This window comes from Falco rusticolus, chromosome 4 (genome assembly GCF_015220075.1).
Source record: "Falco rusticolus isolate bFalRus1 chromosome 4, bFalRus1.pri, whole genome shotgun sequence".
Taxonomy (NCBI): Eukaryota; Metazoa; Chordata; class Aves; order Falconiformes; family Falconidae; genus Falco; species Falco rusticolus.
Genome location: NC_051190.1, coordinates 102,825,455 through 102,850,749, shown reverse-complemented (window position 1 = coordinate 102,850,749; position 25,295 = coordinate 102,825,455). Strand labels below are relative to the sequence as shown.

At 41.4% G+C, this 25,295-nt stretch overlaps 1 protein-coding gene and 1 long non-coding RNA gene across 6 annotated transcripts in view; both read left to right on the top strand.

Annotated features, from left to right (window-relative positions):
- The window catches only part of RBMS3 (RNA binding motif single stranded interacting protein 3), a 718,180-nt gene that overhangs the window by 29,318 nt on the left and 663,567 nt on the right, over positions 1-25,295 (top strand). The window lies entirely within an intron of this gene.
- Positions 938-16,867, top strand: LOC119146095. Its single transcript, XR_005103638.1, has 2 exons — positions 938-12,777; positions 15,114-16,867. It is a non-coding gene; the product is annotated as an uncharacterized LOC119146095 (long non-coding RNA).

Sequence of the window (25,295 nt, the reverse complement as noted above, 5' to 3'; positions counted from 1 at the left end):
TTTAAGGTCCCTTCCAACCCAAATATGGTTCTATGATTCTGAAATGAGGAGGAGGTAAAAAGGCTCTGCATGCTCTTTCCAAACAGTTTTGGGAAACACTGTAATTGGTGTGCTGCTTAAGACTGTAACAGAACAAGCTAAAAAGCCGTGGAGATCAGCTTGTTCTAGGTTTACTGAAAGATACAGTTTAATGAGAATTTTTGCTTTAATAATAAATAAGGCTTTTCTTTTTCTCCTTGAGTCACAGACTAATCAAGTGGCATTTCCAATAGTACTGCTCCATTGGGCTTCTGATTAGTAGGAGCCTCAGTTAATGTGAAAGGATACGCTGCATCTTCAGATGCTCGACCACTGTGAAGTACAGAAGTACTATGTTTGTTTTCAGGCAGTGTTAATCACCTACGCTTTAAGGCCATTTGTGCATGGGTTAATGCAGCAAGAGCCAGGGTAGAATTGGATCATGAAAATACTGAGACCTAATTATCCATTTATTAATTCATGCCTTTATTGACTATCAGGGGACATTTGTACACATAGAAGCAGCTAGGATCAGGACCTAAATGTGCTGGGGGACCACATTTGGGGTAGAGGGGAGAAGCCCTGTATGGAACAGTAAAAGAGGAATGGAACTAAATTTTCTTGTGAGATTGGTACTTAGAAAAAAGTGAGTAATCTTGAAAGCTACCCCAAGTGAGTTGCTGCTGTCTGCCCCGCTCCTAGCCCCTCTGCAAGCATCAGAATTGTCACAGCCAGGTCCCAGCTGGCCCTGGGGAGTGTCTCTGAAAGGACACCATTACAGAGCTTTTTGAAAACGTTTAGCACATTTTTTTTCGACTAGCTTATTATATCTAACATATAATATAATTATATTTTATTTTATTAAAGCAAATTTTATTTTAAGAAGAAATACTATGCAAGAAAGGCTGTAAAACCAGATCTTTTCAGCTGTTCTTCCAGATTTTTCCCTATCTCATTAGCTCCGCATGATTCTTATGCAAAATTTTAGGGGGAAAAAAACCCCAACTCATTAAGTTAGCTCACTGCCTTTCCCCTTGTAGTTTAGAGACATCTTTTTTTTTCCTTTTTTTTTTTCCTTTTTTTAGTATTTTATTCACAATCTGCTGAGTGACCATGTCTCTGCCCTGCTTTACTTTGGACTGAAGGAAGCTGGAGCAGGATGACTATCAACACTATGCTTGCTCACACCTAAACATGTTACTTGCTGGGAGGTATAGGTTGAAAACTGGGAAGGCAGGAGATGGAAACTGGAAAGCACTGGACTCTCTCTAGTAAGTTCCCATGCTCTTCTCAGCAAACCTGAGGACTACGCCCAGCCTCACCTAATGCTGTTTGCCTTGGAACACGGCTGTAGCAGGTTTCACAGTCTTAGATGCCAGCTCATGACAGTAGACAGCTCTTTACTCCAGCCATAATGCAAGCCCCTTTTTGTTTCTGTCTACTGTTTAATAGTCAGTACATCTTCCATATGTGCCCCACCTTGCAGGTGTTCTCAATTTTGCACAATCCTTTTACTTGACCTGCTCTATATTCTGAACCTTTTTCCTCCTCTGGTAAATATTAGTCATATTGAATTTGGGGCAAACCTGTTGTCTCGGTGCTGTCTGTTTCTCAGGGTCAGATCCTGAACTTGCTGCTTTTAAAATGGTCGTCCAAGAGGTGAAGACAATTTTCCGTTTCAGGGGTTTAATTTCTGCGCCCCCCCCCCCCCCCCATTTCCTTGGCATGTTGGTGATCTTGAATAACTTGTAGGTTCGTAAAACTGTTGTTGCAACGTGGATAATTTGCTGCAATAACCTCAGCTGCTGGCTAATAGATGTAAAAGGGGTGCTTTTTAAACCCAGTGGAAATCTTTGGAGTGGTTGTGGCAGCCAGCAGACACAACGCAAACACAAATTCCTGTAATCTCAACAGTCAGCAGCACTGAATCACTTCCAGCAATCTCTTGTAAGTGTAGCGCTGTGTGTTTCAGGGGTGGGAGTATCTACAACCCCACAAATCTTCATGGTGCTGGGCACTGCTGAGTAGCCTGGCATCACGTAAGCAAGGACCCCGGCCCCTCAGTCCCAAGGGAGCCAGAAGAAGGTCTCTGCCTTGACTGCTGCTGCTCAGTGTGTCCTTAGCAGAAAGGGAGAGGAAATGGAGAGTCCTGAGACTGGAAGAAGTAATCCCAGCGTTAGGGTCACGACTGAGAGTTCAGACAAGGAGCCTGATCTTGTTGACCTGGACTTCTGTAATGATCCGTGAGAGTGGAGTGCACCTGTTTCATGCCCGTGCTGCTGTAAAACAGCGCAGGATAAAAGGCACCGACCAGGAATACTCTGTGTCTTTCCACTGGCAGTTTTTTTTCTATGCATTTTACAGAGGTATATGTGACTGCAAAGCAATGGAAAAAATTGACTTTACTATATATCATTGTGAATGTCTCCTGTTTCTGCTCAGGTCATAGAAGGGAGAAGAAGGAGAGGATTTTAAATGTGGATTTATTTTTTTTCCAGAGAGCCTAAAAGGTCAATGATTGTACTGTTTATATTTAGCCTAAGAAAACTTCTCACACTCTTACTAGTTATTTTAAAAACCTTTCTGATTTTGAGTACCAACCGGTAGACAACTTGCAGCTACTTTTAATAGTTGCTTTATTATAAGTTGTCCTTGTTTGGAAACTGAAAGCCACGTGTTTCAGGGTGATTTCTGTATGAACTTCTGGCTAGCATAAACACAGGTTCAGTTGTTAAACTAGTGTTCAGTATATTGAAGAATTCAGTCAGTAGCCCTTTACCTCAATTAATATGTACTCAACATTTTCATTTTCTGTTACTTGTTATATGGAGATGTCAGGGGTTTCAAGACAGCCAGGCACTAATAGCTGGATTCTCGTGTTTAAGGCTTGACAGAGTGGAAGGAAATCTGGGTGATTTCTGCATAGTGATTTAGTAGTATTGCATGTAATGGTAGAGAGATTTTCCTCTTGCTAGTTCTGAACTTCCATTTGGAAAGTGGGAATCAGCAAGTACTATCTTCTAGTCTTGTCTTCAGTGGATTTTTTGCACGTTGAAGGTACACCCTTAGATGTCGCTGTAGTTGAGCTGGGGTTGCTGCACACTTCTGAGAAGTAGGCTACTTCTTCCTCATTTAAAAAAATGGAGGAAGAAGAATTTGTGTATAATGGTGGTTTCAGGAAAAGATTTGTAATATTTCAGGTAACCTCACTGCTGTTTATATTCCTCAAACCCTAGGAGAGAATTAGCAGGTACTCCTTGACTCTCCTTCTGCAGAGGGTCAGGTGCTGACTCGCCAAACCCCTCTGCCCTAGCTTTCCAGTAGTGCTCCCAGGCATCAGTTTCATGCTCCATGTGTGTCAGTACCAATCCAAGGAAAACGGTTTGTCCTTGTGGCAGAAAGCGTTCTTAAGAGGCTCTTCACCACATAGGCCTTCACGCTTTTGTTTTGACAGTATCTCTTCTCACACTGTCATTTTCTCAAGTCCTTCTTGGCTTCAAGACTCTTATGTAAGGAGTGCGGAACTGAAGTAAATGTGGAGGGCCAAACTGGTCCTGACTTGATCAGTCACAGAAACACATAGTCTTGCAAGGAAGGCTTGTTTGAGAACGGCCGCCTTTGCTTCCCTGGGTGAATAACTGATGCATCTTTCTCCAAGAGGGATACAAGGTTTTCTGAGTGTGTCCACACTCCCTTTTGTAAACATGCTGTCTGGCAGTGCTGTGTCGGAGCAAGGAAAGGCCCCTGGCATATCATTTCCTATGGTGAAGTGTCCTGGATACAGAGAAGCAGGAAGAGAGATTATTTTATAAAGGTACAAGCTATTCTGACCCTCTTGGGGCTGGGTGACTTCCCACTGCACTTTCCTTGGGGCTGTGGTGAAATGCCATAGTCTAGCCCACATGCTTTTACTTGGAAATCTGAACCTCCAGGCATGAATAACTTACTGGAATTAATCTTCAACTGTTGTCATCCAGTATTCAAATATTAATGTGGTTGATCAGAGTGAGGCAGTGCAACCATGGTGGTCTTGCAAAATAGCACATCGCGCAAGTGACATTTCCTAACATGAGTCAATGTTAGTTCTTCTGTAGAAGATACTCCAACATTTTCTTCAAAATATGAGGCTAAATGGCTTGTGCTGGCTCAAACCCTGCGCAACAAACAGCACATCTGTGCTGAATGGCAAATACCAAGCAGCAGCATCTGAAGGGGGAAGGAGGACTAGTGGAAACACAAGAAGATTCCCTGGAAGTGATCAAACTTCTGAGATGCTACAGGTTTAGCAAGAACCGTCTTCCCCTTTGTTAGCCATGCAACCAGTGTAGCACTGGGAAGTAAATAGCACCAGGATCTGAATGAAGTGATCCTTCTAGGAAACAAATCATCTGGTAGTTCTCAGACCGACAGGTGGGGCAGGGTCACTTTCAGAGGTGCCAGATTTACTTTGTGCTTTGAACTGGAAGGTTTTGTGCAAATTCATGAACTATGACAGTGATCAAGATCTGTTTCAACCCTTTTACTGAAGAGCAAGTGTTAAAATGAATCAAATAACCTTGGATCTGGGTTTTTTGTTCCCGTACAGGTGGCTTGTGCTGCAGGAGGCTGTGTCTTCTCTTCCAACTCACCTCCTGGGTTGCCTGGGGACCTGGAGCAAATACTTTTCTCTCCAGGGGCTCTGTTTTTCTCATCTGTAATGATGCTTACAGATTTTATTTACCAAAATTTTCTTAAGTAACTGATGGAAAGTGCCCTGCAAAACTTGAAATCACTATGTTTTAAATAAATTCATGAACAAATCCCAGAACAGTGCTGGCTGTGCTGTTCATGAGAAGGAATGCTATCCTCAGTCAATGAGGCTGTTCAGATCAGCTTTTACCTTAGTGTGCAAGTGATCATCTTGTATTAGGATGTTAGATTTAAAAACCTCTTCGTGGGGAAGGAGGCTGTACTGCTAAATATGGCCATAACTATTTCTCAAACATGTAAAATAACCCTTTTTTTGCTCCTCCGCAGTGCAAGGACTTTATGCAAAAAACAACACTCAGATTTCCCAGCAAGTGAAAGACAACATAGTTTCCTAACTCTCTTTGAGCTTCAAGGGAAGGTAGATGAGTATGGGGTGAGGTACCATAGAGATGAGTCCAGCTGTAGGTAACCAAATGTACTTTCATAAAATAAACCTACATGAATGGAGCAGGGAGAGGTACAAGGGAAGAAGTTGCTCCTTGCCAGCTCACTTTTTAAAAAAAGCAAATTAATGATATAGTGTGAAACATGTACCTCTGTAAATCATTGGACGGATGACAGCTCTTCTTGTCCACCATACCAAGCAGGGCCACTTGGGCTAGTGGAGTAACTGGTGGCCACCAAGCATCTTCTCCAGAGGCTGGCATGAAGGAGCATCAATCAGCTTTATGATTCACTTCACAGATATGTGACACAAATCTCAATTTTTGGCTCAGCCACACAAAGCCCCCGATCATGGGTTTTCTGATCTGTCTCTGCTTTGACTTTGATATTTTCTGTCATATTGGTTTGTTCCCACTGAACCTCAGGCCTGAGCTCCTTTCCAAAGATACCTCAGCCAATTGGTACCCCTTGGACATAGACTCAGCATTTCTTCTGCATCCAAGATCATCAGAGCTGTGAGTCTTGCCCACTTTTCCACACCATATTGACTCCTTGCCACTGTTTTCTTTGCCAAATTTCAGTGCCAGATTTGTGAATGATCTCGGTCTCCTTGACTTTCAGATCCCATTTCTCATCCATTCCTATTTCAGCCTCTCCAGGCTGGTCATTAGGAGCTTAGAGAGACATTTCCCCACCTACATACTTGTCCCCCTCTATTTCTCCCTAAACTTTGCAAGCGCAGCACTTTTGTCCCTACTATGTTTGGTTCTGAAAACTCTCTTCCATGTTCTGTGGACCAAACAGGGGATGTTGGCAGGGGAAAGACTGATGGGGGAAGATGTTATCATGCTTTTGTTTCAGAGGTCTGGATCTGGGAGCACACTGGAATTGCCATTCCAAGGAAGGTCCTGCTCAGCCCCAGACTGGAACGGACGTGCTGGGTTGGAAGCCTTGAGGGAATGGCTGAAATTGCCTAAGCAGCTCATTGGCTAAAACAGCTAAAAATTGAATACATCTTTATTGACGGTTTTTGAACTGTTTGAACTGGAGTCTTTCTTTTCTGTTCTGTTTGAGGACTTACACCTTGTCCAAATTCAGGTAGGTTTTTGTTTAGACACATTCCTGACACAAAGGGTAAATTTTTGATATGTCTTATTTATTGTCAGACCCAAAGCAGGGAGATAGTGGGGAGCCTTTCCTGGAAAAAAGCTTTTCCCCTCCACACCTTTCCCTGTAACCTCTTTCTCAAAACTGCCTATGATATTATGTCTAGAAACCTTTTCCTCCATCCAAATCAGGCTGCAGCACATACTCAATGCATTTCCACTCCAGATTCCCACTCCAGGGGAGTCAAAGTTTTGCACAGTTATTGGCAACGGAAAATGAAATTTTATGTGGGGAAGTATCAAGTAACCTTGGTAACAAGCAGAGCTGTGCCCCATGGTACTACAAGCTGACACACCCCACCTCCCGCCTGTGCCTTTTCTTGCGGCTTTATTTAGCTCAATGTTTCTTATGATTGAGCCAGTTCCTGTTCGCAGCTGAAGTCAGTGACAAACTTCTTGCTGGCTTTGGGGCCAGAGAGTTCATTGCTTGATAAAATGGGAGGACACTCAAGGGAGCGCTCAGAGGGTCACAGAGCCCAGCTGGCTGAGGCCACCGCAGGATGTTGTGCTGCTGAAAAATACAGAACAGAGTTGGATGTGCCGTTCTGTTTTGTTTTAACTTTATAAACATCAGTCCATTTTAAATAATCTGCCTTTTTTTTTTTTTTTTTTTCCTTTCTTTGTAAAGAGAACTATTGCTGGAGGTGTTTTAAGCAGGAAGAAGATAAGTTGTTTGATGCTGCATGTGGCACAAAGCTTGGGGTAATGAAGGAATGGGTATGTTTCGGGTCAGTGTGAGTTCAGGCAGTGAGGTCTAAATAGCTGCTGGAATGGCACAATTTATCACTGTGTGAGAGAGGAGGTTTTGGTCGCTAGACCAGTTTGTCTGTGATCTGTGTACCTTTTGAAATCACTGCTTTATTTACCTTAGCAGAATAGGGGGTTAGATATAAACTTAAATATATTTTTTAGCACATTGAGAGTTTGGGAGTGTCCAGATACTATGATAATATTATCTCAAAGTATGAAGGTGTGGAAACACTGTAAAACAAAGCAAAATACCTGAGACTAAAGTAATTCCTTTGTGTAATTCTTATACTTGTTACTGACTCTTTCCTTGTGGTGTTGGAGTGGGATAGAACCATATGGCATTCTTTCCCTGGGGCAAAACTCTTTTTTTTTTTTTTAAGCTGATGTGAATTATCCTGCATTTGCCACAGGCCAAAAAAAATACTTGTGGCCGGTTGATGTGAATCAACAGATGTGCAACAACTGATATGCAAGTCTAAGCCCTTACTACAGTCTCATGTTGTCATATCGCTGGCTATTGGCAATGGGCTCATATGTAGGTTATGGATTAAAACAGTTAAAGACTATAATTCATTGAACGTACAAAAATATGGTGAGTTGGTATACTTCAAGATACAGTGCTTTTTGATAGATTTAACTTCTATGTAACTCTACATATGTAAAGAAAAAAGGGGGGAAAGTATAGCTATTGACATTAGACTTCTTTTTGATCATGGCTTGTGCCACATAAAGTCATCACAAGGTAAAATTTAAATTCTTTCCCTATCACATTTAATAGGAGAGAAATTAAAAATAGAGGCCAGGAGGGGACGGGACAACTGATAAACACAGCAGAATAAAGGAGCATTTAAACCTATAGAATAGTTAACAGGGGATAATATGCTTGCATGAACAGTGAGGAAACAGGAGTGGTGCAGGGCAGAAGGTAGGAGTTAAGAGTTGCATGGCTGCAGAGACAGTTGATTATGAAGAAAGGCTAGAAAACTATGCCATTGGCAGTGATTCTGGGGTTTGGTCTTGTTTTTAAAATGCATTTTCAAAATAAGCTTTTAGCAATGTCACAGGATTATCTTACTGCTGTCATTTGTGTGCAGTATTCAGCTGCAGCTTTCCATATGTGCTGGAACTGGGATGGCACATGGGAGATTCCTGCAGCATTCAAGATGAGAGGAGACTAGAGGCTTAAATGACTACTATGGCTGAGAAGAAGGAAAATTGATCAACACGTTTGGGAAGTATTCCAGGTGGGGAGAAAACTCTTCCCTCTGTGTCAGTATCTGCCCTGTATCTAACCCGATCTGACTCAAAGGCTTGAGGCTGGAAGAGGGGAGGGGTTATGCTGATATATGTAACTGTGGGTGCTTCTTTGAGAATTTTCTGGAAAGGGTATGCTAGTTTTATTTGGTAAAAAAGACATGAGTAAGAAGGGAGGAACCCTGCAACAGAGAATTTTTCAAAAGGTCCGTAATTTTGATTACTGAGTGCCTCCCCTGAAATCCTACCAGGAGCAATATTTTGTACTGGATAATGAAGTGTGTCAAAGTTTTTAGGGGAGAAAAGATATTCTTATGCTACTGTGAAAGGTAAATCAGTAAAACTACACTATATAGCAGAATTTCTAAGTTAAATCAATAAACCTACACACTAAAGTAGTGCTTTGTAAGCTAAAACTGCTCTACACATCATACTAATCCTTTGAGAGTGTAGAGAGTTTAGGAGATTGGTTATACCATCTGCAATATCAGTAAAATACAGTATTAGGTTATATATGCCTACTAAGGCAGGCGTCAGTAAATAAGTATGTGATATTAAAAATTTCACACTTCTGAGTTGTTCTTTGATAGTGGAATGTGTGTATTGGTATGTTGCATTTACCTTCCTGTGTATGTGATCTGAGTGAAAATCAGTCCTTTGGTAGACCTAACAGGCCACTTTAAGCATTTACCGGTGTGTGGATGAACCTCTAAGATTAACACTGTAATAGGAACGGAGTTGGAGGGCTGACATTAGTTTTCAGAGGTCTCCAGGGTGACTTATCTGCAGCTAGAGAGGCTGCATTTGCCATTAATTTTTAAACAGTGAATGAGCTGGGCTGAATCCACTCCCTGCTACCTGCTGCACTACATCCTAGGGAAGCCATGTGTGCTGCAGGAGGTGCGGTCCTGGCCAGGCTGGCAGGGGGTCGACTACTCTCTTCTCACAGAGTTTATGTCCTTGAAAAGGGAAGATTGGGGTTTCTGCTAGGTGCCCTGGGGAAATCTAGAGAGGGTGTGTGTAATGAACAAGTGCATCCTTTAACACTGGTGTTGACTGGTCACTGGAGTAGTCTCTCAGGAAGAGAAAGGACCAGCTACTTCTGTGCTGTAAGGCTGCAGTGGGCAGAGCTCTGCTGGAGAAGGCAGAATCAGAATCTTACCAATACCTGTTTTCTTGAAGTGTTACTTTTTTGACTCTGTTGTTTAGGAGGAATCATTTACTGCTTTTGGTGCAGTGCCTTGGTAAAGGGCCATGCAGGGCCTGAGCAGACACCCTTCCATCCACAGCACTGCACTGCGAGGACCGTACAACCACGTCAGGGCTGGTGTGTGCCATGGGCCCGTGCTTAACATGGTTGAGGTCCTGTTCCTAAAGAAGCTCCAGGCAGTAGCACAGTCATAGCCCCACTGGTTGTACTGGCAATCCTGGAGTTGTGCTTGGCTGAGGCTGGATTGCTGTCTGAAATTTGCAGTTCTTTTGGTTTTGTACTTTGCCATACCTGTGCATTTTGTTTGCTGATTCAGGCTAGCCAGCTTTATCCAAATTGAATTAAAATTCTCATATTGGGTTTCTGTAGTTAAAGTGCATGCATGCAGTAAGAATTGCCTCCTGTATTATTCTCAGTGGTACTCACCAGCTCTAGTCCCTGAAGGGTTATTGGCATTATATTCAAGCCAATTGTTTTTATTTGGAAGATTATACTTACTCATCGACTGTAATATGAAGTAACGAGGGTTGATGTTTTTCTCTAGCCCACATTTGCTGAGCTAGATCTGGGAACAAATGCGTCACATTCCGTTTTATTTGGTGGGCCTCAGAGTCTAAATTGGGACTTTTGAGCTGCTCTTGAACACTGGGAAACCATATGTGGCATTACGTTGCTTGAATGACATGCAAAACCAGAGGGTTTGTGTAAACATGTCATTGAAAATATAGCTCAGTCAATTAAGAATATGCACCATTGTTCAACCTCTGCATGTGTACAAGAAGGCTGAGAATGGGAGAGAAGAGCTACAGCTTTTCTAAAATAACAGGAAAAAAGTCTTTCCAGATGGACTCTACAGGACAGATCTGCAGAACTGGTGTCTCCTACTACATACCTTGGCTTAATGGCCCTGGAAGTAATGGGGCATTTGCAGCCCATAACTGCTGGTAATCCCAATGGACTGGAAGGTGCCCTCCAATTTAGCAGTTCACTGTGATTAAAGAAAGCATGGTAAGAAAAGCTGTCTTCAAAGGCAAGGAACACGTTCCCCACAGAGGGGATAGCTCCTGTGGTTTGGCAGAAGTTGTTCCAGGGGGTAGATAATGTGCTGTTACTTTGAGAAGAACCTAAAAGCTTGGTATGTGAAGGGTAAGAGTTGCTTTAAAGAAGGATTGGACAGTAGCAGAGATTTTTTGAGCATCAGAATGTTTGTGCTTTTGTTATAATAAAATAAACAATTTTCTAAAGTTTTGGGTTTTTTTTAAATGTATGCCTCTTCAAAAACTTTTTATGAAATCGAGCTGCCATGGGATAGGGGGCAAGGTCCTTACATGGATTAATAATAATTTCAGTTTAGGAAATAAAGGTCAGGGAAAAAGTGGCTTGCTTTTAGAAAAGGGATGGAGCAACCAGTGATGTCTCTCTAGTGAGTCTGGTGCTCTTCAGCATAGTCCTGAACGAGATGGAGAATAAGACAACGAATCCTTGTGATGATACTAAGTCAGGCAGTGTAGCTGAGGTGAGGATGTACTAGAGGACCACAGAGTGACTGAAGGGCAATCTGGCAGTTGAAATTCAATGTTGATAAATATAAAATAGTGCAGAGGAGGAGAAACAATTCTAAATCAAAATACACAGCAATGGAATCTAAATTCTCTCTCGGGAATAAACCTTGGGTTATAATAATTGTATGAAAAAGCCTGCTGAATGTGCAGTAGGAATGAGAAAAGAAAAAACCACCCTGAATACTAGGAATTATTGGTAAAGGAATGGTGAACAAAAAGGAAGATCTTTATAGTGTAGTATAAATGCATGGCACACTTGAATATTGCATCCTTGCTCCCTCATTTGAGAAAGGATGCAAGAGAAGGGGAGGAGGTAGGGGAAATACTGATAAAAGATGTGGAGTGACTCCCATATGGAAAACCACTGAACACTTGGGATTTTTCAACCTTCTTTCTGAGCAGGAAGAAAACAAAGGTCTGTCAACTCTCAAGTGGCATGGAGAAAGCAAATAGAAAATGACTATTCGCTCTCCCATACTATGGAAGCCAAGCAGCCTCAAGTGAATGGTTAGGTGACAATTTTAAAACTACCAAAAAGGACTTCCTATAGCTGTCAACTTGCCGTGGGATATTGTAGATGCCAAAAGTTCCCATGCTGACAGTGGCGTTTGGACATACCACTTAAAGAAAACTCTCCCAGGGGCTGTTGTCTGCAGAAATGCAGTTCTGGTTCAGGGAATCGCCTTGCTAGAGATTGCCAAGGGCTGGGGAGGCCCAGGGGTTGGGAGGCTGGAACTGAGGGGTGTGCTGATGTTTGCACTTGCCTGAGGAGGAAAAAGTGTAAGTTGTGAGCTTGATAGAATGCTTGACTTCCTCAGTCTCTGAGCCAATCCTATCTGCCTATTCCCACGTAATTACACCTACCTTGTTCCAGGGTGTTGTTTAAACACATGACAAAAGAAGCTCCTGCCCCTAAAAACCCATTTGAGCTTTTGTGGAAGGATTTATGTGAGTGTCCTTGCAGAAGAAAGAGGCAGAAAAATTTAGAAAAAGAAAAGGCTGAGATGAACAAAAATGTATATTGGGTGAAATCCTGATTTGCAAGGATCTTTTAATACTTTTGGAGGGTCTTTTTGTCTTAATAGTTATACAGAGTATGTTAGTATATCACCCACATGTGAATAACAGTGATGTTGACATCTGACTATAATCTCCAAATTGTGAACATCTTTGTACCCAGGAACTGGCTTTTCAGAGAGACTGAAATGCAGCTGACATGAATAAAATCTACATATCGAAACACATGATTTCCTTTTCTTTGAGGGTATTGTAATGTGTGCAGTGTATGTGCTAAATACGTTGCTTTCTAGTTGGCTCTCCAAATAATGTTGGATTGCAACAGACTGCTCTCTGTCACACCTGATGATTAAACCTGTCTCACCCACGCCATGGGGAAGTACTGGTGCATTGAGCCTTCTTAGAATCAAGCTTTAGGTTGTCCTCATATTTCAAATCTCCTGTGCACATTTTTTAATATGGCCTCTAACTCAAGAGATACAAGCACAAATGGATTCCAGGCAACAATTAATCAGATAAGTATTTATTTATTTAACTCAACCTATAGAATTATGCTGGCAATAGTTTTTCAGAGTTAAACTTTCATTGAGCAAAAGATTGTCTTTTAAAGACTCTTTTCTCTTTTTTAGGCATCTGCACTGAAACGTTCTGGATTTCATTGGGCATGGTAAGAAATTCCCTTTTAATTACAGAAGAGAGTCAGTTAAGAGCTGTCTGTTTTGTTTACCTCCTGATATGTTCGAAGTGGAAGTACAGCTGTGGAAACTAGATGCATTTGATTTATGTTGTACATTTTAAAACAGGAGGGAAAGACATAACTAAAGCAAACATACATTGCAACCATGTGGGACAGTGTTTACTACCACAATACCAAGGAATTGGTTAGAGCTGGCTGTAAGCTGGGGCTGAGGGCCCATCACAAATTGTGGAACATCTGTCTGCATGATGGAGAGAAAAATTTTTTAAACTATATCTAATAAACACCTTTTAAATGGTCTTAGTGAGCATACAGTTGCATACTTGATACTGTAAAGACTGCCTAGCAGACCCACGGTTACCAGGCTGTGGGCAGGAAACAACACAAAGCCAGGCAACTGGGGAGGATACACTGTGCTGTGAGGGGAAAAGCTCGTAATATAAATGTTGCTGAAATATGAAGTAGTTCAATCTCATTGAGATGAAGGCTTTAGTCTTGCTGGCACAGCTGTGTCAGGAAGGGATTTATTATATTTTTGTCATCATTGCTATGCTAGCAAAAGCCCTAGTATATATGAAGTTACACCAGGGGAAAGAAAAGGATTTTTTTTCTTGGGCAACTTAATTTGTTCATGGAAATGTTGTAAAACTGTTCCTGCAAAAGGCTTTTTTGCTAAATTGTCTGCGCTTGTATAACTATACCAATAAACCATTACAAGAATCTACAAGGACTTGCTGAAAAGAAATAATCTGTCTGAAGCTAAAGACAACAAATAGTCCTCAGTATAAATTGGCTAATTCATACGACTGGATGTGGTATGTAAAAAAGAAATACCAAATCCTGGGATGCCAGAAGTTTTTTGAGAATTGTTCTTGATTGTTTTTGTTTTTTTTAACCATCCCCGTCAACATGCGGTCACTTTTTGCCTAAAGTTCAAGCTGAGAAAAATTCAAGACAACATCATGCAGATATTTTTTCCTCCTTTGGCATTTATTGTCTTTGAGGGACTGTGTAGTACTGGTGGGGCTTGAGACAGTGAGTCCCAGGAAGCCTTGCTTCCAGACCGTGAGAAGTACCACGTTCTTGGACAGCGCTGAGGAAGCCTCTCTTTGAAGACTCCCTCCCACATCTGTATACTGGGCTTGAAGCCAAGCCTCTCTTCTGTAAAGAAACCTTGCTAAAATTTCTCATTTCATGCCCCTTTATGGAGGGCCAGGGAGGGGGAGAGAGGGAGAGAGAGTGGGGGAGGCAGGAGGTACGTGCCAAGTGTATTGGGAGAGCGGAGCAGAGTATGCTTTTGATTTTGTGTTTGGGGACAAGGGGGCAGCAAGGAAGGAGAAAGCTTTATATTAATTAGCACTGTATTTGCCATCCCTATCCCTTCCTCCCACCTCAAAAGTGATAAATTCTCCTCCTTCTCCTCTCCAATACACATCTATATATTTTTTAGACAACTGTTTATGTTTAAATCCTTTGAAGTAGCAGAGGCACTTGAAATAAATGTACTTATAAATGTGCCTCCTGCCAGCCTCTGTCTAGTCTGCATATGGACACTTAAAAGAGTTGAAGAATATGTCTTGTGTATTTCAGCAATATGCTAAGTTCACAGTGGTGGCACCTGAAATAGCTTTATTCTTCCCTCCCCCTTAGAGTACAGTGGAATTGCTAGTGTATTATTTGATAAACAATCACCAATTAGTTGTTCCAGTCCTTGCTAATTCAGCAGCTGCTCTCCAGGGCCTCCAGGCAGCTTGTATGCCAGTTCATGTGCTTGCCCCAGGTAGCTCTGAACTAAAGGAGTTTCCTTAATTGTTTTTGCTGTTGTGTCAGTTTAAAACGTTTTACTGCTCCTTTTGGAGCTAGGCGGTGTATTACAAATGCACGCTCGCTGTCTTACCTTTCTCCAGCGTGCCGTTAACAACATGAGTAACATAATCCCAAAATGTAATGCTACGTCCTTTCAGTACCTCTGCATAGGTGGGTAGAAACACCCACTTTGTGCACCAAATGGAGGATGGCCTTGCTGAATATGAGTGACAAGTGTGATGCTGCTTCACTTATCGATCTTATAGGTTTGGGTACTGATGGGTGTTCTTCATGGATAGCCCTGCTGCCCCTGCTGTACACCTAGGTCACAGATAAATCAGATCTCATTCATCTGCTGATCATAGAGCAGTGCTGGATAGGAAGATTAATCAGTCATCCTTGATATACATTGAAGACTTTTGCAAATTCTGTTGAGCAGCAGGCTTCGGATGGGAGAAGTGTCTCTGCTAACACTTTTTCTTTTTTCTTCTGTCTTACAGGTGCCTGTCAATGACTATGCAATCTGCTGCTGAAGGGAATTCTAGAGGTGGTGGCAGACCTATGGTTGTGGATCCTTTGCACATGTAAATGTTATTGTGTGTATCTGTTTGACCATGGTAGGATATTTAACGTATCATAGAAACACATTTTGTACTTCCATACTCAGTGTCACTCTCACCATAGATCCTTCCTTCCAAACACATTTTCCCTCATTTGAGCCTTTAAAAAAAAACCCCAAAAAACCCAACCAAAAACCTTGAAAATGTAACTTTCTGTGAAAAATACACCCTATTGTCATCTTCTGGAGAAAAACGGAACTTTACTGTATCCACTGTTGTTGTAAGTGAAATATGATGTACAGCATGCTAAGTAACCGCTCAGTCAAATGTCAGTGTGAACCCAGAAATCCTCAGTAGACAAAAAAAAATAAATATTTTTATTTTCTCTAAAAGCTTCCCTGTAAAATTCTTCTAAAGATTTTCTTCATGAGACAACACAAAACAAGCAGATGGGTGCCTCTTCACTTCTCAGCCTGGTGGCAGGGTTGTTGGGACGTTTGGCCAAGCGCTCTGAAAATATTCTAAGTCTCCACAAAGATGAAGCCCATGGTGTTAACTAGGGATATGCCTCATCTGTGGTGAGCAGGAGACTTGAGTATTCAATGTTTCTATTTAAGTCAAACTTACCCCTTTGTCAGTATCTCCAAAGAAACTGTGAAGACAACTGATGTGAACCTTCTCCACTCACAGGGTCTGGGCAGAAAGTTGGGCAAAAGTGTTCAGCTAAAGTAATTGCTTTTTTTTCTCTCTTTTCTTTCATGTGCAGTGACATCCTGCCTTTTGAAATATATATCATTTTTTTCACATTATGCTGTGAATGTGATGAATCTTGTGCTTCAGCATTTTCATTTGGATTTGTGTATTTTTTTTTAATAACACTGTCAATTTACAAACATATTTGCTTTCTTTCAGTCCTTCAAATGGGTTGTTTGGCCTCCACATACATAATCTTCTAGCCTTGTATTGAAGACTGTAGAGAAAAGCTGATACCACAGCATAGTATTTGCAGTACAGTGCGTCATCTTGTAACCAGACTAAATAGCAAAGCATTATTCACAAGGAGGTGAGGTTATATTTGCTGCTGCTAAGTTCTTAGCTGTTCAGCTTTAACACTGGATGCCAGGGTTTCTTTTTATGGAGTGCCTGTTTACTCTTGTGTATTTTTATAGAGTAAAAGGGTGGTGGGGAGAATGAGGGTGTTATGTGCAGTAACGTTATAAATAATGCTGGCTCTCAGGTTATTTGCATTATAGCCACTTGCCTGAATACGTAAAGTTAAACAAAAAAGTCTTTAAAAAAAAAAAAAAAGGCAGAACAATTGTATGGATAAGAGGACTAAAGGAAATACTACAGAATGTATTTATTGGGCGGTATTCCTTACCTAACTAATAAGCCAGACAGAAAATTGCTTACTCCTCCCACAGCCTCAAACAGAATATTAAATCCTTAAAGATGCTGCTGTAAGGAAGAAGGAGGGTTACTCAGCACTCATGATGCTGAACTGACAGGCAAATGGGGAGCATGCTGGGAGCAGAGCTACGTTCCCAAGCCAGAGACGGTGACTCTAGGGTGGGTGACATGATGAAATGCAGCTGTGATGGAGAGGGGGAAGCACACACATAGGGTTTGTTGTTGTTCTTGTCCTTTCGCTCTGTGTGCTGTATACATTGGAGTAAATAAACAAAAAGTGCTTACTTTTGAGCTGCGTTGCAATCAATGTGTTGGTGTGTGGTTCAAGAATGAGACATTCGAAAACGTTGGAAACTCCTGAATAAACAAGGTGCAGGACAGGGATCCAGGGGAGTGCAGCTGCAGTTCCTGCCATTGACGGTGTATGAATGCTTACACTGGGCAAAGATGCGAAGGTCCTAGTCCTGCGGCCGCTGAAACTGGAAAGGAGGCAGAGTCCAGTTTCAGGCAAAGAAGGACTGAGCCCTGAGGAAGCAATGCTGTCATTGTGAGGGCTCTCGGAAAGACTTCAGAGTATGTCTATGCCAGTGATTTTTTTCAGTGCTGGAATTTAATTTCTAAGGTGTAATAACACCAGTGCACCCTTGTAATTTTATTGCATTTTTTATTATGGCTATCATTTACAATAACCCTGCTGTCACATTGGCCTCTGGTACGGTTTCAGTAGTCTCTAACTCTCTATCTAAGGTGATGGAAGTGAAGTTGGACCATTTCAGGCATGCTAGATTTTCTTTCTTTCTCTCTTTCCTTCTTCCAAAATCCTGGTTGAGTCAGTGGGATTCTTCTGGCTTGCTTTTTCCTAGCATTCATCCTCAAAAGTACACAGCATCCAGGTGACATTTCCTCAGAGTAGAAGGATTAAATAAAACTCCTTGACAGAACTGCCTCCTTGATGCAGCAGAGATCATGGAAGACACCGTGTTCTGCTCATTTTTCCTGTCCTTCCTGGATTGCCAATTCCCATCCCGTATTACAATCTTGAATTCCTGCATGGGAGCTGGGCCTTTGAAGCTGGGAATTCAAATTCTGGAGGGCTTTGAGGCAAGAGAAGCCCTTGAAGGACTTTGAGAATAGCAGAGCAGGTTTGGGATCCCCAAAGTAATACTGAAACACCAGTGAATCTGCACAGGTGCATGGCAAATCTGCAAAGGAGAGCAGGGCAATATTTGAGCTAGCAAAGCCCTCTGAGTAGAAATGGTATGGCTAACGGCTGTGACTCGAGCATGCGCTGCAGAGTGCTCCAGCAGCAAACTTCTGCTAGACCCATTGGTCCCATATGCCAGAGGACTTTGATTTGTGGCTGGGTTTAGCAGTGGTCTGAGGCTGAAAACAGAGCTTCGGCTGGGAATCAGTTACAGGCATAGTTAGTTAATTCAGTGATATATTTAAGTAACATTTTACATCTGGACTTGGCAACCAACTTGAAATCCTCATTTAAAAACAATAGTAAAGTACCAGAGAGATTATGGGATGATGTAGTCCACCAGCATTTTTTCTTGCAATGAGAGCTGATGTTTCAGTGATCTCCTAGCATGGAGAATGAGCTGGAGAAGTCATGAGTAATTGAAAACAAAATGCTATGAGTGACAGATCTTTGACAATGCTCATGACAAAAGATTACAGAAAATCCAGTGTTGTGGAATGACAGGCAAAATACTGTTGTGGCTGAAAGGTGGGAAGGAGAGGAAAAGCAGAGTGCTAGGCTAATCTGCTGGGGTAGAAAGAGACCACAGTTGGGCTTTGGACATCTGTGAATTAACAGATTCCTGCTGTTAACCCATTTATTGCTGGTATTGAGAGAGGGCTGGAGTCAAAGTAGCAGTATCTGTAGTGGAAATGCTTATGTAGTCTGTTTAGGAGCAGTAAGAACTATGGATACCTTCAGAGATTTGTTAAAGGTTTCCACCAAGTGGGCAGAACAGTGCTGGGTAAGGATCAGCAGTGAATTAAGAAAGTAAGACCGAGTGAGAGCAGTCAGTCCTGCCGGATCCAGAAGAGCCGAGTATGAGAGATCTGCAGGAACACTTGCTCAAATTACAACCACAGTCAAAAACCAGCTGTGATATTAGGTTGCATATCATTCAAGACTACCAAGAAATTGAGTAACTGGGAGGACATTATACAGGCTTTTGTATAAAGCTGTGCCTGTGGTCTCAGCTAGAACACAATGTGCAGTTTTGGCCTTCCGAGCTCAAAAAGGATGTGACTGAAATAGGGAGATTGGGAAAAGGGTGACAAGAACATTCAAGAGCCTGGGAAAACTCCTCAGAAAAAGCACCAGAAATTTAGCCTTAGAAGACTGAGAAGAGGAGAAATGGTGCAAGTATGGAGGCTGCTCATTATGTTGGAGACGAGAGGTCAGGAACTTTCTCTCTTCTCGTCCCATAGCGTAGGCCCACAGGGGCACAGGATGAAACTTCATAGTTGTTCAGAAAGATCCTGATTATGACTAACTGGGGAGGTGATACTAACAGATCAGGCTTCATGTCGTAAACTCAGCTTCAGGATTTTAAGAGCGGGAAAGGATAGGTGACAGCCGCAGTCCTGCAAAAGCCTGACTTCTGACAAATGTGCCTCTTCAGAGGGATTGTTACTTAGTTACTTCATGCTCCAGTTTTCAAACTGTTATTTGATTTTTTCCTGATTCATGCCTCTTCTGAAATCCTGTTTACATTCTGTAAGAGGAGTTAATAATTCAGTGTACTGTGCTCATTTACAAAAAAAAAAAAAGCCTTTGATAGAGATGCCTAGTGCTTGTGCTGTTACAGTGTCATTCAGCTACTGTGCAACTTTAAAATGTCGTTTCTAATATGTGATACCTCATGATTTTAGTTTCTGTGCTTTGGAAAAAAACAGTGCATTTAATTGCCTGATTAGCTGGCCTAAAGCCACTGACTGAGGTATATATGAAACATGTGAGGAGAGTGTTTGTATGCATTTATAAATAAATTTATAGCGAAACATGATAGGGGATTGCTCAGTAGGATGCAAATAAAAATAACAGGGTTTGTTTTTTTTTATTTTCAGTGACTCATTACCTCCTTCTTTCAGGGTTGTACACAGACGGCTTTTTCCCCAGTGAGTCCTAGTTCCCTTCACAGTGTCAGAACGATGGCTGCTGCTTTGAGAGATAGTTCCTCGAAGCGGAGTTATCATCTTCCCTCCCCTCCCCTTCCCCTTCCCCTCACATTCTGCTGCTGCCTCTGGCTTCACATATTCCTCATGCCATGGCAGTGCATGAGTTAAATTTTCTTAGAGGCATGATGCAGCTCTAAAGTAATGTGCCTGTTGATAAACTTGCTGGAGAGCAGGACGTTAATGCATGGCCTTAGATATTTTTGCACTTCTTGGAATACAGATATTAATCTAAACATCCATGTGCCCTTTGTATTGATTTGAAGTATATGGAGACATTGAACAGCTGATCTCAGAAAAGATCTGTCATACAGAGCCTTCCCTCTGTTTAGCTTGCTCTGAACAGCTCTCAAGAAATTAGGTGTTTTTTAAAAATAAGATGAATGAAAATTCTGAAGCCTGAGTCTTCCCTCTGACAGAAAGATTTTTCTTTTTTTTCCTTAAAGAAACATGAATAAATTGGTTAGATTTTTAAATATAAATATTGTTAAGGACTCTCTCAGGCTTGTAAAGAGAGAAGTGTTTATTTTAGAATGGTATATTTTTCCAGATAGAGATCAATTATTCATTTTTCCCCTTTCTCCATTTTATTGCAGCTTTCATTTCTAGGTGGCTAGAATGATTAATGGGATGTGCTGAGTTAACGCCTTGTGTTTGGGTACTCAAATGATAGAAGCAGCTTTGTGCAAAGCTTTTAGTGTGGATGCAAGATTGGAAGATGTTTTGAAGGCAGCAGATTGGCCATGGCACTTCCAGTTCCCTCAATTTTGCCATAAATCAATTGTGAATTATTTTCCCACAGTAATTTTTCATACAGTTTGAAATTGGGTAATGAACATCCCTGTCCTGAAGTGAAATTGTGATTTTTCTAGATCTTGTTGAAGACATGATCAAGATTTATGAAGGGTGACGATGTAAACCCATTACATTTTCCTCTCTCTTTTGCACCCCCACCTCTTTTCTTCACCCCTCCCTCCCTCCCTCCCTCCCCACCTCCCAACCCATGGAGCTTTATTTAACATGTCCACTAGAGCACAGCTGTTCCGTGACAGTGGCTCTTACTGCATGAGCAGTCATTTATCAGTGACATCAGGAAACAGCAATAACCTAGATGGATATAGGATGGTTCAGATCAAGTAACAGTAGGATGTGAGCAACTTCCTACAGTTCTGGACATTTTTTCCCCACTGAATCTATTGCATTCACTTTTGATGTTGCTTGATATCAAAGTACAGGTCTGCTTAACAAGGATCTTTGTAGAAATGACATTGTGGAGTCTTATATTAATGTTGTCTCCTCCTCAATTTCTATATCAAATGCTCAGTTTGAAAACAGAAGGATACTTGGGGTTTTTTGTTTGTTTGTTTTCCTGCCAGTCCGCAAACCTTCAACTCTGAAGCTCAAGTTAGAGTAATTTCTTCCCTCTCTCCCCCTCCTTCCCCATCTTTGCCACTGACTAAAGTGAAGCTGCCAGTACTGAGTAGCCTCTCTCTCTGCTAATGGTGCCCTTTGTACCAGCGTGGCAAACCTATTTGACAATCACATTGGAATGCTGCATTTATGTATTGCATAATATTCTGCAATATTGTATTTCTCTTTTGCTTGCCTCCTAGCTGTAATGTTGAGTCGCAATTTATTAGCCCTGGAGCAGAGCACCTTTCCTTGAGAAGGACCAGCTAGGTCTCTCAGAGGCGTTTGGCAAGTCACATGTTAATAAGTGCTTTTGTTTTTCATCCAATAATAAATACACATGCAAACTCATTTGGCTGCAGTCTGCCTGAAATTAAATTGCAGATTGTGTCTGGCCCTTGGGCCAGGAATTCCTTGTTCCTGTATTAGACAGCGTCTAATAGTAGTTGAAAGAGAAAATTTTTAGAAATCATTTTGCAAGTGACTCTGGAGAGACAATGAATGTAAATCCTTGCAGACTTACAAAGACTGCACTCAGAATACTGAGTGAAACTCAAAGTGCAACATAACAGTTCCTCCCGACATCACAGGCTTCAAAGATTTAGTATTTAAAAGAATGTGGGAAATTGGGTCATTTCTGTACAGTTTCAAAAAGATCTGAGGTTACCAACTTTCTTGCTTTAGCCATGCAGAAACTCTGAGTCTAGAATAGCACAAAACCTGAATAGGATTTTCCTCTGCATTGAATATTAAGATCTAATAAATCTCACTGAATTCAGTGAGTGAAATTCTGCCACCATTGAAATGGACGTCAAAATTTCCATTGGCTTTTGGGGGAATAGGGTATTACCCTATAACCATAAAACCAAAGTAGAGTCCTTAGGTCTTAAATGCAGTTATTTCTGCCAGGATGTACTTATTGTAAGACTTTTTTAATATCTTGTTTTAAGAAAAGCAGCTTTCTTACTCAGATTAAATTTTCTGCCTTTTAAAAATGGCTAAAATTTACTTTTCAGTAATTATCACTTAAAGTGACACCGTAAAAGATTTGAAGGTAACAAGGAGGTGGAGTTAATTACCATCAAATAAATACATATTCACTGTCCTTCCTGCAAGAAGTTTGAATTTCTATTGCCCCCCCCCCCCTTATTTTTGATGAGTAGCACAAAATGGAGTTGCTGTGGTGATTTTATAGCCCCTGAATAGTTTTCAGAGTTTATGGGATAGTATTTTATAACTGCTTTCTGTAAGCAGTGGTGTCTTATGGATTGGACATGAAATGTTACAGTAGAGATTTCAAAAATATAAGGTCCTGGCATGGGTTTCTGCAGGGAGAAAAAATGACTTTAGACTGGCTTTGATCATGTCTCATACCAGGGGTGGCCCCAGAGCTGCCTTGTTTTGTAGACTGTTTCATCAGGTGGGAATTAGTAGAGACAAGAATGGCCAGAAACAGGTCAGAGTGAAGGTCTAGGTTGTCCATGCTTGTCTCCAGCACTGAAAAAAAGTATCAGATGTCTCGGTGAGCTTATGCTGATACCTTGTTCATAGACTTTCTGGGTTCGGCAACTACCCTATGCTAGGGTAAAGGGATGCAGGGCTTTTTACAGTATTTTTATTTTTCATTACGCTTTCAGATACTTCACCCTTCCAGCATCTCAACATGCAAGGTAAATCTATTTTACCCTGTGTGAATGCCTACTAAGTTTGATGTTCGTTTCTTTTTTATAGACATCTGTTTCTTCAAACAACCCCAGGACAAAATTTTGTGTTAATGTAGAATTTGCTCAAGAAAATAATATAAACTTTGGCAAGGGAAAAAAAATAAGATCTAATGGTATAGTAGCAAGGTAAGTTTAAAGGCATTAATTGATGGTTCACATAAAGATTCTAAGACATTTTGGTTGCAGGCTGTTAACCATGCTACCAGTACATTACAGAAGTCTAGCTTGCAGTTATCAGCATTACAGTTGCACCCAGTAAGTCATTAATTTGTTCTCGTGTCTGAAAGATTTAGCATGCCACTATAGTTTCTAGCATATTAATTTTTACTGTTTTAAAAAATTGTAACTAAAATGGGTTTTGATAATAAACCCCCCAAATACCTGAGACTCCATTTTTTTCTGTTGAATCCCAAAATCAATTATAGTATTATTTGTGCGTTCAGCTGGCTGAAAAGTAAAAATTACATCCAGATTTGAAAGCCTGATGAAAAATCAGACTGAAAAATATCATACATTGAAAAATTCAGACACCTAATTTTCTATGCATGTCTGAACATAAAACAAAGTATTGCTGACTGTCATATGAAAAGATGGACTGTGCTATATTATCTCATAGAACATATTTTTCCAGTTTCTAAAAGGAACAGATTAAGACATTTGAACACCTCAGCTAGATTTCTTAGAGGTTGGCTTGAAGTTACTGAACATATGGTGTTTTGGGTAAACAGAGAGCCACTAAGAAGCTATTTGAAATCTTTTGGAATATATATTTGGAATCAAGTTCCCACTGGGAGCTGACAGTGTTGCATGGAGCTCAGGTCATGTAATTGCTGCTTAACCAGACCTAAAAAAGGAAGCAACTAGCCTGAGCTAATTCACTGGGTTCCCTCTACAGTCAAGGAGTTAAGGAGGTAAATTCATTGAACTTAATTTAGAAGCCTGTGTTGGAATTAAATGACTCTTCAGCTGCCCGTGTCCTCACTGATTATAATGGGTCTAGGCTAGCCTAGGCTACATGACCTAACTGAAATAAAGTCAGTTAGGTGGGAATCCTGTCCCGAACACCGTAGTTTCCTGCAGTATAGTCTGGGTGGGGCTGCAGCCAAACCAGCCAGTGTTTGTGTTGACTGACAATCGTTACCCCGTGTAAGCTGCATAGGAAAACGTTCAGGACAAGGGGTGTCCAAAATACAGCACAGGGAATGGATTCTGATGTTTTTCCAGGGAGCTATGGGATTTCAGCATCTGAAAACTGCTGGAGAAGTTTGCGTGGTTAGAGCTGCCAGATAGCAATTAAGCCTAGCACCACGGGCTGTTTGCTGTCGAGACTGGAGCGTATGAGTTGAGTACACCCTGTTCTAGAGGGAAGTTCATGGGCTGGCTGTTTTGCTTTTGTAAAAAAAAAAAATATCCCAAGATGAAGGAAATGCCCAGAGTTTGTTCTTTCCTTTCTCCTTGGCGATTGTTACTAAGGCAAGGAATTGGAGGGACTGGGATTTGACTTGAAGTGGTGTAAGGGCAGGCTGATCTTTGCTATAAGGCTGTGTCGGCAGCAGTGACCAGCGCTAATCCTGTTAAAGAGGTACTCTCATCAGCTTCAGCGGCAGCAGATTTAGGCCTGTATTGAAGTTTGCTGTTTACAGAAATTGAGACGACAGTAATGAATGTTCTGTTTGTCTGGAGTGTTCAGAAAGACAGGATTTGGGGAGGAGGTGGGAACCCAAAGTATGCTGGACAAACTGAAATTAGCAACAATTAGCATACCTTGCCCTTTCCTGGCTTCACAACTAGCTGTTTCTGACTGTGACCTATGTGCAGGAGTCCTTTAGACAGAGGGATGAATGCTCGTGGGTTTTAAAACCCTGTGTCAGTAGGTTTACAGTAAAACAAAGTTCTCATTTAAAATAATTGCTATTGCTATGCACTGCATCCATAGACAGAAAGGCAATGTATCAATTGAAATAATTTTTCTATGCTCCTCTCTTTCTGTTATTTCTGCCCTGCTTTAAAGGTCTGCCACATCATATTGTGAGAAAAGAAATAGGATCTTGGCTTGTTGCTTTCCTTCCCTCCAGTTTAGCGGATGCTGGGGTATCTTCACTGAAACCGCGGATCGTCACCACTCAGGCGCAAGGATCTGCTCTGAGATGGGTTAGGTACCGATGGCCTCCGGTCAATGCTGGCTGTATGCAAGTCACCTAACTTCTGCAATGAAGACGAAGGTCTGCAGTGTATCCATAGCATGCTTACCTATGATGATGATGCATTAGGGATCATCAACATCTCATAGTTTCATGCTGGTTTAATGTTTTTATGTGTATCATGTTTTTCCTGTGTCTGCCACCAAATGAATCCCTTAACTTGAGGGGAAGATAAGGTGATA